The 14,412-nt window shown below is 38.4% G+C and overlaps 1 long non-coding RNA gene across 1 annotated transcript in view; it reads right to left on the reverse strand.

Moving 5' to 3' along the window:
* Positions 1-10,221, reverse strand: part of LOC136337515 (uncharacterized) — a 56,575-nt gene extending 46,354 nt beyond the window's left edge. Inside the window, exons 1-2 of the long non-coding RNA XR_010731846.1 lie at positions 10,091-10,221; positions 8,570-8,712 (exon numbers count right to left, since the gene is read on the reverse strand). This is a non-coding gene — a long non-coding RNA (uncharacterized lncRNA). The remainder of the gene's footprint in view (positions 1-8,569; positions 8,713-10,090) is intronic.
* Between the last annotated feature and the right edge of the window lie 4,191 nt (positions 10,222-14,412).

A 14,412-nucleotide genomic window follows, 5' to 3' on the forward strand; every position in this document is an offset into this window, starting at 1 on the left:
TAGACTCATTTTTTTTTATACAGAAGAGAAAACTGAGGCCCAGAAATTTAAATGACTTTTCCAAGGTCACAAAGCTACAGAGAACAATGGGATAGGAGCTAGAAGATATAGAACAGGAAAGAATTTTCTATGTTAATTCTTTTTTGTGGTTGTTAGTTCAAGTATGTTAGTCTAATAAAAGATGAATTTAGGCAAATCAGGTCAAATTACTTGTACTTGATATTTCTCAATATAATAAAGATAGAAACAAAAATCTAGCACACAGGAATGAAGAGAGAAATGACCCACACAACAAGCGAGACACAACATAACATGCTTTGGCTTTTAAACCCCTGGGCCAAAAATCACACTTATGATCTTGGTAACCAGAAGGAATCTTGTTCCTGGAATGCTTGTAGAGACCTGAATTAGTCATAAGCTTCTTAGGAAACAATTCATTCTTTGTTTGATATTGAAATGATTCTTGATCAGAAAGGCAAGCAAGCCTAGTTAATTGTTATGGGCCTAGTCATATTGCAATTGCTGGTATAAGAAATCCTTTGGAAACATTTCACTAAAGAACTATCTATTTTGAATGACTTTAGTATGGATTAGATGATCTCATGAGGTCTCTCCTGGCTCTATCATTCTTTCCCTATTGGTGCCAACACAACAAATCTCACATGCTTGTTTCAGAGAATTAGAATAGCTAGCAACGACAGAATTTCTAATTGTAGATATATTCAACTGAGGAAATAACCATAGGAAGTATTCCAAAGTATTGGCATAATCATTATTCTAAAACATTTAAATGAAAAAGACTCAAATGCCGATATCCAGCACAATACAATTCCAACGAAGTCATGGCCTTGGACTAAATATTTGGACCATATGATAACTTAAGTGATAAGTCTGATTTCTGGTTTTCCTCAATCCCCAACCCTCCTCATGTCCACACATGTAAATCCTTTCCTGCCTGCAGCTGGAGGATAAAAATCCCTTTCTAATCTACTTCCACAGGTAGGAGTCTGACCAAAAGCTCCATTCAGTTCTTAAAGTTTTTCTATTAGCTAAAAGAAAGAAGCACTCTAATACTGAAGCCTTCAGGAACAACTTTAGATTGATGTTTTATTAAAACACAATATTCAAAATGATAACTGGCATCTTTTTGACATTCTGGAGGCATATTTAAAATAAGTGATGCCAAAAGAAGCTAAAAATGGTAAAGGAAATTACAGGCGTGTTTGGCTATCATCTGAGATTCTAACAGAGGAAAATTTCCCTTCACCCCACAAGTATCTTAAGGCTTTGTACCAAGAATGCTAAAGATTTTAACTGCCTGGCAAAATACAGAGCAAGTGGCAAAATATTTTTCACTTGGTAGCTGAACGTTTCCATTTTATTTACATACTTAACCATTTTATAAGTAAAAATGGGGATTAGGGGAAAAAAACATCTGGACAATTTCTATATAATGGAATTCATCTGTGTGGAAGCAGCAAGGATCTTCAACATCTTATGCAAATAGAAACTCTTTAATGCTCCATGTTGGATCCCCTGGTCTCCCCTGTGTCTCCCTGCTGCACTGACATACCGTGAACCACCCTTCACATTCATTTTTATGCATCAAGATAAAATTTGACGACACTTTTCCTTCCTCATTTCAGATATGACTCATTGCTCTTGGTTTTAATCCCTCAAGGACCAGAAGCTCTACTTTAAAGTAAGAAAACAAAAGAAAAACCTCTAATTGAAGCTGGTTTACTCAGAGAACCCTAATAGTTATTATTCACTGGCTTCCTAAGTACACATTATAAAGCCTAGTGCTTGAAGTGTCCTCTCTTCAGACCTCCCTGGGGAAACCAATGGAAAAAGCTAAAGGGGTCACCTGATGGACAAATCTTAGACTTGAAGTGTATCAGTAGTGCTATTTAACCACCCATTATCTCTAGGATGCTATTGGATTCTAGTGTGGGAGCATTTTATTTCATTTTCAAGATTTTGGATCGTCCTCCCTCCAGCCCCTCTGACTTTGCATACTCAGAGTAATAGATCTGAGCTGGTTCTTGAAAAGCCCTTTGAATTTAAAACTTGACCCACTTTCGGCTCTGTGATAAACCACTACCCCACTTCTCAGTCTTTCTCAGAAAGTGCTGCAGAGCTCAATTCACTGGAGAAATCTTTAATCTTCTAGAACAGCCTGTGGTTTTTCAAACCATATTCAAATTAGAAGGGGGAAAAAAAAAAGAATATGGCACTTTTAGTAAAATTCTACTATCCCTTACTTGAAAAGAGGGGAAAAAATAAATAAAAAGCTGAGGTCCTTTTACTTTTCTAAATCCTAGAAATATCTAGTCCTAAGAGAAACTGTTTCTTGGTTTAGAGGATGTGGAGAGTTGAAGTTAAGCAATGATCCTTTTTCTATTTCTTAAAAAATAAAAAGAAATTTAAAAATGCCAGCAGAAGTAAGTGCTCCGTTGGATAAATTGTTTCAGCAGATGTTCATTATCCCAGGAAGAAAACAGCTCCTACTTTGCAGCTTAACACTTACAAATTTAGAAACTTTAATATTTTTAACTTGAAATGGTCCACGTGGCATGAGTGAGAGGCAAATATTATAATCATTTATATAACCAAATGAGCAAGTGATTGTGTTTTACTATTAAGGCCACAGAATGCTGACACTGTTCTTGTATTATGACAGAGTGATGCAACAATTGTTGCCCATAAGAGCTCTGTGGGCTTCTACAGGATTTTTTTTTCCAATCATTTACAACAGCACCTTGGAAGAATATTAATAATTATAGTAACATTTATAGAGTACTTATGATGTACCAGGCACTCAAACTTATGAGGTTAAGTACTATAAGTATGCCTATTTTAAAACATGCAAACTGAGGCTCACAAAGGTTAAGTAAACTTATCTAAATCACAGAGCTCGAATGTAAAGGGTCTGACTCTAGGACAGGGGGGATCAAATGCAAAGGGCCAGGTAGTAAATATTTTAGGCTTTACAAGTCATCAAGTCTGTATTGCAGGGACTCAACTCTGTCTTTGCAGAAGAAAAACAGCCTAAGACAAAATGTAAATGAGTGAGCATGGTTTGTTCCAAAATAACTTTATTCATGGACACTGAAATTTAAATTTCATATAATTTTCATGTCACAAAGTATTCTTCCTTTGATTTTCTCAACACTTTTAAAATGTAAAAGTAGCCTGACCAGGTGGTGGTGCAATGGATAGAGTGTCGGTCAGGCACGCAGAGGACCCAGGTTCGAAACCCTGAAGTCACTGCCTTGAGTACAGGCTCATCCAGCCTGAATGCAGGCTCACCAGCTTCAGCATGGGTCCCCAGCTTGAGCAAGGGATCATAGACATGAACACATGTTCAATGGCTTGAGCCCAAGGTCACTGGCTTGAGCAAGGGGTCACTGGCATGGCTGGAGCCCCCTAGTCAAGGCACATGTGAGAAAGCAATCAATGAATAACTAAAGCACCACAACTATGAGTTGATGCTTCTCATCTCTCTCCCTTCCTGTCTGTCTGTCCCTATCTCTTCCTCCTTCTCACTAAAAGCAAAGTAAAGCAAAACAAAACAAAACAAAACAAAAAACCAATTATTACTGTACAGGTTGTTTAAAACTACATAGTAGGCTGGAATTGGCACACTAAATAGTTTATTGATTCCTGCTCAAGAGGTTTTTTTAAAATGACTATATTTTTCTAGTAGTATATTTTTAAAATTCTTTTAAATAGCTAACAAAACTACATATATTTTTTAGCATTATGTAGTTATATCAGACTTTTATCATGTAAAATTATATTTGGGAAAATAAGATTTATTTTTATGTTATATATATTAGGTTGGATTATATGAAATTGGCCAATATTGAACTGTTTGACCTATAAAAGTAGCAATATCATATGTTTCGACATAATATTTTTAAATGTCTGTTGCCCTGAAAGGTTAACACTTATTTTATTAGAGCTGCTAAAACATAGGCTAGTAACAAGGGGAATGTTATAGAAGCAATTCAAGTATCAGATGTGTGACACACTACATGGATCTTTAAGGTTCTTTTAGAATCTTTTCTATGAAATGAATTATTATGATCTAGAACTGAAGTTATGAAGAAAAGGAAACATCATATTATTATATAATTTCTGTCACAAATACTGTACTGTATCACCTCATTTTGTTTCCATAATGACACTAAGAGATATGTATTTTTACTCAGGTTGAAGAAATGTAGATTCTTAGAGACCAAGTACATATAAGTTGCCTGCATTCAGAGCACTAATAGCTGACAAAGAAAACCTAGAGCTGAAGAAGGAAAAAAGATTCACCCTTTGTTTTGCTCAGACTACAAAGACAGTTTCTCTGCAATCTGTCAACACCACTAAGCCTTTTCAGATACATTTAACGGCCCTGGCCGGTTGGCTCAGTGGTAGAGTGTTGGCCTGGCATGCAGAAGTCCCGGGTTCGATTACTGGTCAGGGCACACAGGAGAAGCGCCCATCTGCTTCTCCACCCCTCTGCCGCGCCTTCCTCTCTGTCTCTCTCTTCCCCTCCCGCAGCTGAGGCTCCATTGGAGCAAAGATGGCCCGGGCGCTGGGGATGGCTCCTTGGCCTCTGCCCCAGGCGCTGGAGTGGCTCCGGTCGCGACAGAGCGACACCCCAGAGGGACAGAGCGTCGCCCCCTGGTGGGCGTGCTGAGTGAATCCCGGTAGGTCGGGCGCATGCGGGAGTCTGTTTGACTGTCTATCCCCGTTTCCAGCTTCAGAAAAATACAAAAAAAAGAGAGATACATTTAACGTTTTTTTCAAATTCATCGCTAGAAATCCAGTTGTAAAATAAAAATTAATCACGATCATAATATTGAAATTAAAATGCTTTTCTTCATTTATTAACTGTTACTTCATTTATTCTTATTACTTAACTGTTGAAGAATAAATTATAGTATAGGTAAGGAATTCTAAAGAATTCACCAGAGACAGAGATGTCCACCAGAGGAAAAGAATTACTCAGAGTTACAATTAAATTGTAAAGATTCCTTCCTTCCTTTTTATCACTTCTTTCCTTTTTTTTCTTTTCTTTTCCCTTTTGTCATGGCATAGCAAATAAAATAAATTTCAGGTACTACTGGCCTTCTTCCTTTCACAATTTTCCATCTTTACTTAAATGTCTTTTTTTTTTCCTAAATGCCAAATTAACTTTTCATAGTGACATCATTTTAATTCATCAAATAATCTATATTCCTTCATTCCAAATTTACTTCAAAGTCAGTCTTCTCTAGAGTGAACACTGAGCAAGTTAAGAATAGAGACATCTGCCAGAAAGTGTGGTTTAGAAAATAATAAAAAGGTTTTTGGCATTCCTCAAGAAACACGAAAACAAACAAACAAACAAAACCTTTGCAACTATTTATAATGCAGATTGTAATTTTTTGTTTTGAGCATATAATAGGCCAGGAAGGAAAATGGTTGAAGGAAAAGGGGATTTGAAATCTTCTGCTTTCCACCAGAATGTTATCATTACAAAAGTTGGGGTTTTGTCTTATTCTTGGCTAAACTTCAACATGAAACAGTTTCTGGAACATGATAGGCATTGAATAAATATCTATAGAATAAACAAATGATTATTGAAGAGTGAATTTGGGCATGAACTCAGAAACATAGCAATTAAACAAATAATATGATTGTCTTGCTTAATGAGTCCTTCTTTAGCCACAAGCAAAAGCAATGAGGGAAATATTCTATGAGTCATTCAGAAAAACCAGTTTCATAATATGGACGTGACATGAGCATCAAGATAATGTAATCACTGTCATTTTGGTACTGGTAACAATCAAGGAAGGGAAGACTGGACAGTCCAGTAAGATCATGATTCCTAGACTTTACATAGGCAGATTCCAGAAAGGTCAGTGAAAAACTAAGTGTGATTCTATAAGCAAAAATTATAAATGAAAGGAATAAAGACACATGAGATTTCAGGATATTTTGGGGGTGAGAATGCAGGTTTTGAATCTTTTATGGGCATTTTATTCAGATGGCCAGTGATCTGAGGAGAAGGGGGTTATGTTCCCAAAGACATCTCTGAGATTTCAGGATACTCTAAAAACAGATAAGGTTTCTGAGACCAGTGATAAGATATGTGAGACCTGTAAACTAGGGTTTCTAAATCTCAGGATTATTGACATTTGAATTCTGATACTTCTTTGTTGTGGGAGTGTCCTGTGCAATGTAGGATGTTTAGCAGCATCCCTGTCCTCTACCCACGAGATGCCAGGCATACCCTACCCCCTCTGTTGTAGCAACCAAAAACTATTTTTAGACATTACCAAACTGAGAACAACTGTGGAAAAAGAAGAAACAGAATAGACCACATTTTCAGGTTTTAGAAATACTTACAAGTAAATGATGGAAGGCAGAGTTTATCACCTCAAAATGTGCCTTCTGGGAAACATTATTTTAAACTGGTTATTTTTAAGAAAAACTTAGGAAGATCCTTTGACCTATTTTCTCCTGTTAATCTGTCTCATATCATTTGATTATTAGACTAGCCAGCATAAATAAAAGTGAAAAGAGAAAAATTGTTCCCTTCCCTACACAAATGTGGAAAAAGAATTTATCAGAATAATTCAAAAATCATATCATTGCTGTTGAGGAGTTAAAAATCCCACATTAACAAAAATTTTAAGGACAAAAGACAACAATGTCCCTAGTGGCTTAGCAGAGCAAAATAAAGTTTGGTGCTGACCGGACAATTAAAATCACTAAATTATTTGGCATATATCTTCTCCATTTAGACAAATGATCTTCTAAAATTATAAAGAGACCATTTTTAGTGAAGACAAGAACAAGAAAGTACCTTATTATTTTATATATTATTCTAAATTTCTAAAGGTAGATAAATTTCATATCAAAAGACTATGGGGAAAACAGCGATCAAAGGCACAATAAATTTTTAGAAATCTTTGAAGTGATGTTTGAGTTGTACATAAAATAAATAATTCCAAATTTCAAAAAAAATTAGATGATGTATAAAAAATTGATAAACTATTTAGTAAGGATCCCTGAAATAATTCTAAAACAGTAAAAGAAATGATGAATGCCTGCAACAGAATTGACTGTCAAATACCATCTTGAGTGCAATATAAATGAGATATGTCCAGTCAATCTCACACTCAACCAGTTTTCTTGAAGTGGAGATCAGAATATTACTATAAATACAATGAATCTTGATGTCCATAAAGAAAATACTCTTTGGCTATCCATGTTCTTGCTGACAAACTCAAAAAGTATGGGCTGGTTGAAAAGTTTATCTTTCCTACACCACCAATTAACCATCCCCCCACCACTTCACACAATCACCATTGTTATAATGGTTGTAGAATCTCTCGGTCTCCTCAAAATAAAGTTTCAAAGCCATTAGATTCAATAATCAATATGTGCCCTTAAATGTCTATCATTGTATGGTATTTCAGTCACTATGATCTACAACCAATGCAGTTTAGTCTCTTCTTAACTAAGGTTGAACAAGAAATTTAAAGACTAATTTCCATTCCAAGCTAGATGTACATCATTCTGCATAATTTTTCATTCACAGAGAAGCAAATTGATATTTAATAATAGCTTGGATTTATTTAATTTTTAAAAATACCACTCTGATAAAACTAAGACTTTTTGGTTCACTATTAAATATTTCCTTTATAATTTATTAACATCACAAAGAAGAAATGGTGTGCTAGATACAGGAAGAAATCTGCCTATGAGATACCGTATCAGTCTGACTTTCACTCCACTCCACCTGTCCCACATATTTACCTGCCTCCTTTCCCCACTAATTGCAAAAACGACTAAGCAAAAAATTTTACCAGCATAGATATTTTAAGTACCATAGTACCAATAATATCAAAAGTTTTTTTTTCAGCATGAAGAATACTTTTTTTTTTTTTTTTTTTGTATTTTTCTGAAGTTGGAAACGGGGAGGCAGTCAGACAGACTCCCGCATGCGCCCGACCGGGATCCACCCGACATGCCAACCAGGGGGCGATGCTCTACCCATCTGGGCCATTGCTCTGTTGTATCCAGAGCCATTCTAGCGCCTGAGGCAGAGGCCATAGAGCCATCCTCAGCACCCGGGCCATCTTTGCTCCAATGGAGCCTTGGCTGCAGGAGGAGAGGAGAGAGACAGAGAGGAAGGAGAGGGGGAGGGGTGGAGAAACAGATGGGCACTTCTCCTGTGTGCCCTGGCCAGGAATCGAACCCTGGACTCCTGCATGCCAGGCCGACGCTCTACCACTGAGCCAACTGGCCAGGGCCAAGAATACTTTTTGACAAGATAAAGAAAGGGTTGCAAACCAGAACAGAATTGGTTAATTACACCATACCTGGAAACATGCAATAGTTCTTACAAAAATGGTAATGTTACACCAGGTATACATAACTATATACAAACGATGCATTTATTTGAATGAGCTGCTTCAATTTTATTGCTATGTAAATAAAAATAAAGTGTAATGAATTTTGTGGTAGCTGATAATACTGCGATTCTTTCAGTTAATTAAAAATGTATAGGAGGCCTGACCTGTGGTGGCACAGTGGATAAAGTATCAACCTGGAAATGCTGAGGTCGCCGGTCCGAAATCCTGGGCTTGCCTGGTCAAGGCACATATGGGAGTTGATGCTTCCAGCTCCTCCCCCACTTCTCTCTGTCTCTCCCTTTCCTCTCTAAAATGAATAAATAAAAAATAAATAAATAAATAAAATAAAAATGTATAGGAATTCAATAAAGGAAACTTCAGTTTGACAGGTTAAAAATAAATGGATGGATTGCATGTCACATTCAACTATTACTTCATTGACATTAATCCACATAATAGTTTGCTTACCAGAGTATTGGTTCACTGTGGAAACCCCAAATCATATCAGATCAAGTTATGCTACAATAATTTCTTTCAACTAGGATTCATATTACACAGGTCTTATTTAAATTCATGTTTCTTCAAACTTTGGCCAAATGGAAACTTAGCTAATAAGACAACAAATATTTGACCTGACTTGTATCCATTTTGATGATCTCTTATAAAGGAAATATATTCCTAGGAAACCCAGAGCTATGGAAGAGAGGAGGTAAAATATGACTTTGAAAGAATGTATCAACAACAGTACTCACTCAACTAGATTCCTCTGCTAATTTGAAAACACTTCTGTTCAACATATAATCTATGTAAACCATGTGTCGTTGTAAGGTTAAATTCATGGGATTGCACAGTTCAACCTAAGCCTATGTGAGTATGAACTACTGAGAGTAGGAGGGTGATTTGACCCCAAAACTCAACTAACAATGTTCTTTTCAAGCAGTTGCTCCACATTATTACCCAGAATGAGCACTGTGTTAGTGAGCCTGGGAGTAGCTAGCTTTAAATCAAGAAATGCTATTTTACTTCCTGAGAAAGAAGGGTGACTTTTTTTGTTTGTATGCCACCTATTAGTAAGCTCCAAGAAAAGAGGACAAGGATCCTATACTATCAAAATACACGGACCCTGATTTTGTCTTCACGTTTAATACAAAATTATGAAGATACATTATGATAATACAAAATTAAAAGCTAACAGATACACACACACACACACACATATACACATATTTTTTTAAAAAGAGAGAGAGACAAGCAATATAGTTAATCATAAGATCAACACTTTTTCCTTAAGTTAACAAATATAAAGCTCATGGCTCAGTTGGAACTAGTCACACAAGACTTGAAATCTTTTCTCCAAACAGAAATAATATTTGTTTTCATAACAATGATTTTATATTGTTATCCTAAACACACGACTTCTTGGTTTACATGTACTGACTACTCTGAAATCAGGAAACAAACTCTAGAGCCAGTTTCACAGACGTCTGTTATTATCTCTACTTCTTTTCTTTCCCCTCGGAAACTTCAGCTGTAAAAGAAAATCAATTTAGAATAATTTCACATAAAACTCTTCCAAGTAAATCATCCCTTTAAATCACCTCATTTACTAAACATACAAGTATTTAAGTGACTTAAGAAAAGTTAAGCATGAGGAAGAAGGTAGCACTTTCAAATCCAAATCTTACCTGGTAAATTGAAATGGAACAACACCCCTAAATGAGGTTCTTGTTTTGCTCTCCTCTCCTCAGGGGACGACTAAATCACAGCAGCCTATATTCTTAAACCCTCAAAGAAAAATCAGGAAGCTTGATCTGTGCACATAATGGCCTGCATAATGTAAGAAAGTGCCGTTTCTTGGCAACAAGAAAACAATCCTTTTCAATTAACTAACAAGCCATTGGCCCACATTTGTTGTTAAACACAGAATAAAGAAAATGTTTTAAGAACTCAAATGAACCTTCTAATAGCTCACTGAGAATGTCAGATCAGCTTTTCATTTTGAAAAGCATTTTTGATTAATTGACTACCCATTCCAATTGCCTAACCCAAGAACTTTTATCCACTTACCTGTCTCACTTCCTCATTGCCCATTATTTACTTAAAACTCCAATCCTGAATAGTTTCATCTATTGTTGCAGAAACACAGTAAAACTGTGAAAGATAATGCCAGCAAGACTGTGGTATGTAATGTTTTCCTGGTCTTGGTCATTTTGCATGCCATATTCGGCTTTCTAAAATATCAGCTTGAATGTAGCCCTGGATATTTATTAGGATATAAATTCAAAGCAGTTGTATGTTGTTTTCACTATTAAAGATGACCTCCAGGAGATACTAATTTTAGATAATTTGTAAGAAGTAGAGCTGAGCTAGGTTCAATTTGTACTACTTAACTGCTTTTTGGGTTCATATATACTTATAAAAATATGCTGAAATCTTTGGACAATTCTTAGGGCACTATCCATTCTCACATGTGTATTGGAAATTTCATATGTCAATAGCAGTCCATATGTGAGACAACTTTTTAAGAATATTTGTTCTGAAAGGAAAGTGGTGAGGGAAATATATTATATATAATGTCTGAGGTTAACCAAATCTTACCATTGCAAATAGGAAGATTTTAACTGTCTTTAATGCTGGTTGTTGAGGCCAGGCAGGTTCATGTTGAATTTGGGCAGACCACAGAGTAACTGCGGGGCCAAAGAGCGTCGGGGCACACCCGTTTATGGGAGGATCTCAGAGACAGGTGAGCGAATAAGCAAAGGAAAACCACTTTTCACAGTGGAGTGCAAGGGATCAGGAAAACCGCCCCTCCTGGTGGTGGCTGAGGGAATCAGGGAAGCGTACCTCACAGTGGTGGGAGTGTGATCTGGGAGAATCGCCCCTGAGGGAAAGCACCGGTTAGCTTTTCATAAAGACACACATGTGGCTTTGTGCCGCGTGCCCACACACTAATCGTGCAAAGAGCTTGCAGCTGGGAAACCAGCGAACAAGCCTAACAGCTGTTTTCCCCTGCACTATCTAATAAGGTTTTATTTCCTAAAGGAGAAGGCAGCTTAAGATGGATCATTTTCATATAGAGCGGAAGCCAATGGATGAATTTTGTCTTTACCACTCCTCTACTTGCCAAGTTTGACCAAGAGTGTATATATCCTGTGGTGCTAACCTTCGGCAACTTTTTTGGAATTGTTTCCCTTCTTTTATCATTCAAATCTCTCTACAATAAGCTGACCTTGTCTTGCTATTATTAATAGGCAATTCTTAAGTAATGTTTTAAATATGCAGCCTTCTGAAGGCATTATCTTCAGACAAAGTGTTCTCTGTTGGTGGGAATTTGAAGCAGTGTTTTAAACTGTTGGAGGTGATGTATTCGGGTAGACTTTCTGGCACCTTCAAATCTCACCCTCGACAGCTGTGTACACTTTCCATGGGTAGAACTGTTGGGGATAATTTTACAAGTGTTCCTTCAGCTTCAGTACTGTCTTTTGCCCTTGCCAGCTCTGACTTCAGTCAGGTTTGTTAAACATTTTGAGTCTCAGTTCCCTTATCTGTCAAATGAATTTAGTAATATTTACATCGGAGTGCTGTTGTGAGGATTGACTAAGATTACATAGGTAAAGCTTCTTTAAACAGTGCCCAGTGGATGGGAAGTGCTCCAAGATTAGCTATATTATTAACATCGTTGTTGTTAGTGTTCCTGAACTAAGTAACTTTCAGGGTGTTTTTCAGTTAGGATTTCCAAAATCTTATGTTATCCTTATATAAAAATATAAAGTAATATAAACAAAGGCTCTTGAGTTACATAATATAAAATGTCCATGCTTTTGGTATAGATTAATCCTCATTTGCCATCTGTTGGGAAAACAGCTGTGTTAGGCTTGCTCGCTTGTACTTTGCATGATTAGTGCGTGAGCACATGGCAGCACCACATGTGTGTATAGTCTATGTAAGGCTATGGGTGCTTTCTATTATGGTGGATTATGAATTGCCTAGCTACCACTGTGGGGGCTGTTTTTGCTGTTTGTTTGCCTGCTGCCGTGAGAAGAAGTTTCCTTCTGCCTATTTTTTTGTCCACCATTGCAAGACTCTATTAAACGGAAATGGTCCAACGTTTTCTGGCTCCACAGTTTCTCTACCATCTTCCTGAATCCATTGTGGACCTGCCTGGCCTCGGCCACCTGCATTACATCTGGCGTAGTTGGCAGAATTCATATCTTATCAGTGTGGAGCTGCCAATGTCCTTGAAGGGTATGATACAGGAGTGGTTGTTGTTCTCCAGTACATGGTTTCCTGTGGCTGTCCTTTTGGGGGCCATGGACTAGGTGTTTTTTTACAGCCCTGTGAGCAGAAACTGAGAACTCTGTGCGGGAGCCTACCTGAAGTCAAAAGCTCCAGGATGAGCTGCAGACTAAGCACCGACAGTGTCAGGAACTGCAACAGTTGCTGGAAAAAGATGCTGACTGCTTTTGAGAGCTGCAGTGTGAAATGTAGACCAAGCACCAATGACCCCTGGAACTGGAATGATCACTGGAGAAGGAATTTCAGGTTCAAAAGCTTCATTTTGCCCTAGAAGCAGAATGTTAGCAGTGACAGTTGTTAGAGAAACAACTCTGGATTCAAGAGCTCACACTTCAGCTTCAGGCTGAGAGCTGGCAGCAGCAAGAACTGAAGTGGGTGCTGAAGACAGAGCTGCACCCATGTCAGTGGAGTGGCTCTGAGTTGGTAGAAGCAGGTGTTTCTGACTCCCCTAAGGAGGAGGGGGAGGAGGTTTGGGCTGAAACTGCCATCCTCAGACTTGGAGCCCAGCTCATCATCACCCAGAACGTAAAAACCCAGCAGCCGGCCTGACCTGTGGTGGCGCAGTGGATAAAATGTGGACCTGGAATGCTGAGGTCCCCAGTTCAAAACCCTGGGCTTGCCCGGTCAAGGCACATATGGGATTTGAAGCTTCCTGCTCCTCCCTTCTCTCTCTCTCTCTCTCTATCCCTCTCTCCTAAAATAAATAAATAAAATCTTAAAAAAAAAACACCCAAACAACCCAGCAGCCAAGAGTGACTCAGGGGCAGGCATGACCAGCTCTGCAGGTAGTTGAGCACTCTGTGGTCGAGCCCTATACCCAAGTAGAGCTGATGGAGTTGGCGGTGAAATTCACGCAGAAACCCACCTTGTCCCTGACAACTTGGATGCTGCAGCTGTGGGACATAGGGGTGGATGGCACCATGTTCTTCAGAAAAGAGATGGAGACATTGGCTGTCGTTACCACACACTCCTCCTTGAGGCAGCATTTTCAGAACTGCCATGACAACCCAGGAGACCATACCCTATTAGAATGGGTGATGGCTGCCATTTGTACAGCCTGGCAGAATGCTGGAGACTTGTCAAGAGCAGTGAGTCGGTGGCAGTCCTATAAGAAGCTGCCCCAGGTTCTTCAGGAACTAGCTATGAGGAATGCTTCTTTCAACCCAAGGTCCTGTGGGCCAGATGAGAGAGTGTTTATGGCAGGGATAAGGGGCCTTATTCTCTGTAGCGCCCTGTCAGCATTTTGGGGTCACTAGCGGCTACCTTGGGCCCCTATGTGGGGCAGCTCATCAATGTGGCTACACAGATCGTAGCAGATTTGGGTGAGATGGAGGCCACTCGGGTAAAGCAGTGAGGGCTGCTGCCCAAGATGCCCCCCTGACTAAGAAGAGAAATGGGCCTATAAAGGTTACCTGAACACAGTTGTGGGTACATTTGATTGCAGCTGAGGCAGATAGGGAGAAATTAGATGGCCAGTCTAATAAAGTTTTTTATTTTTATTTTGGCAGCAGCTTTAAACCAGAACAGAGGTTCTAGCTACTGAAACAAATGGCCCCAGCAGCTACCAATAAAACGGTTGGTGTGCAGTGGCACAGTTACAGTTAAAAGATTATATAATGGAGACAGCTGAGGGAAAGGAAAATACCCAAGACCCATGGTTTTAATGGACATAGTCCTGGACTATATAGGACTTCCTACCTACTGTGGGGTA

This window comes from Saccopteryx bilineata, chromosome 5 (assembly GCF_036850765.1).
Source record: "Saccopteryx bilineata isolate mSacBil1 chromosome 5, mSacBil1_pri_phased_curated, whole genome shotgun sequence".
Classification (NCBI taxonomy): Eukaryota; Metazoa; Chordata; class Mammalia; order Chiroptera; family Emballonuridae; genus Saccopteryx; species Saccopteryx bilineata.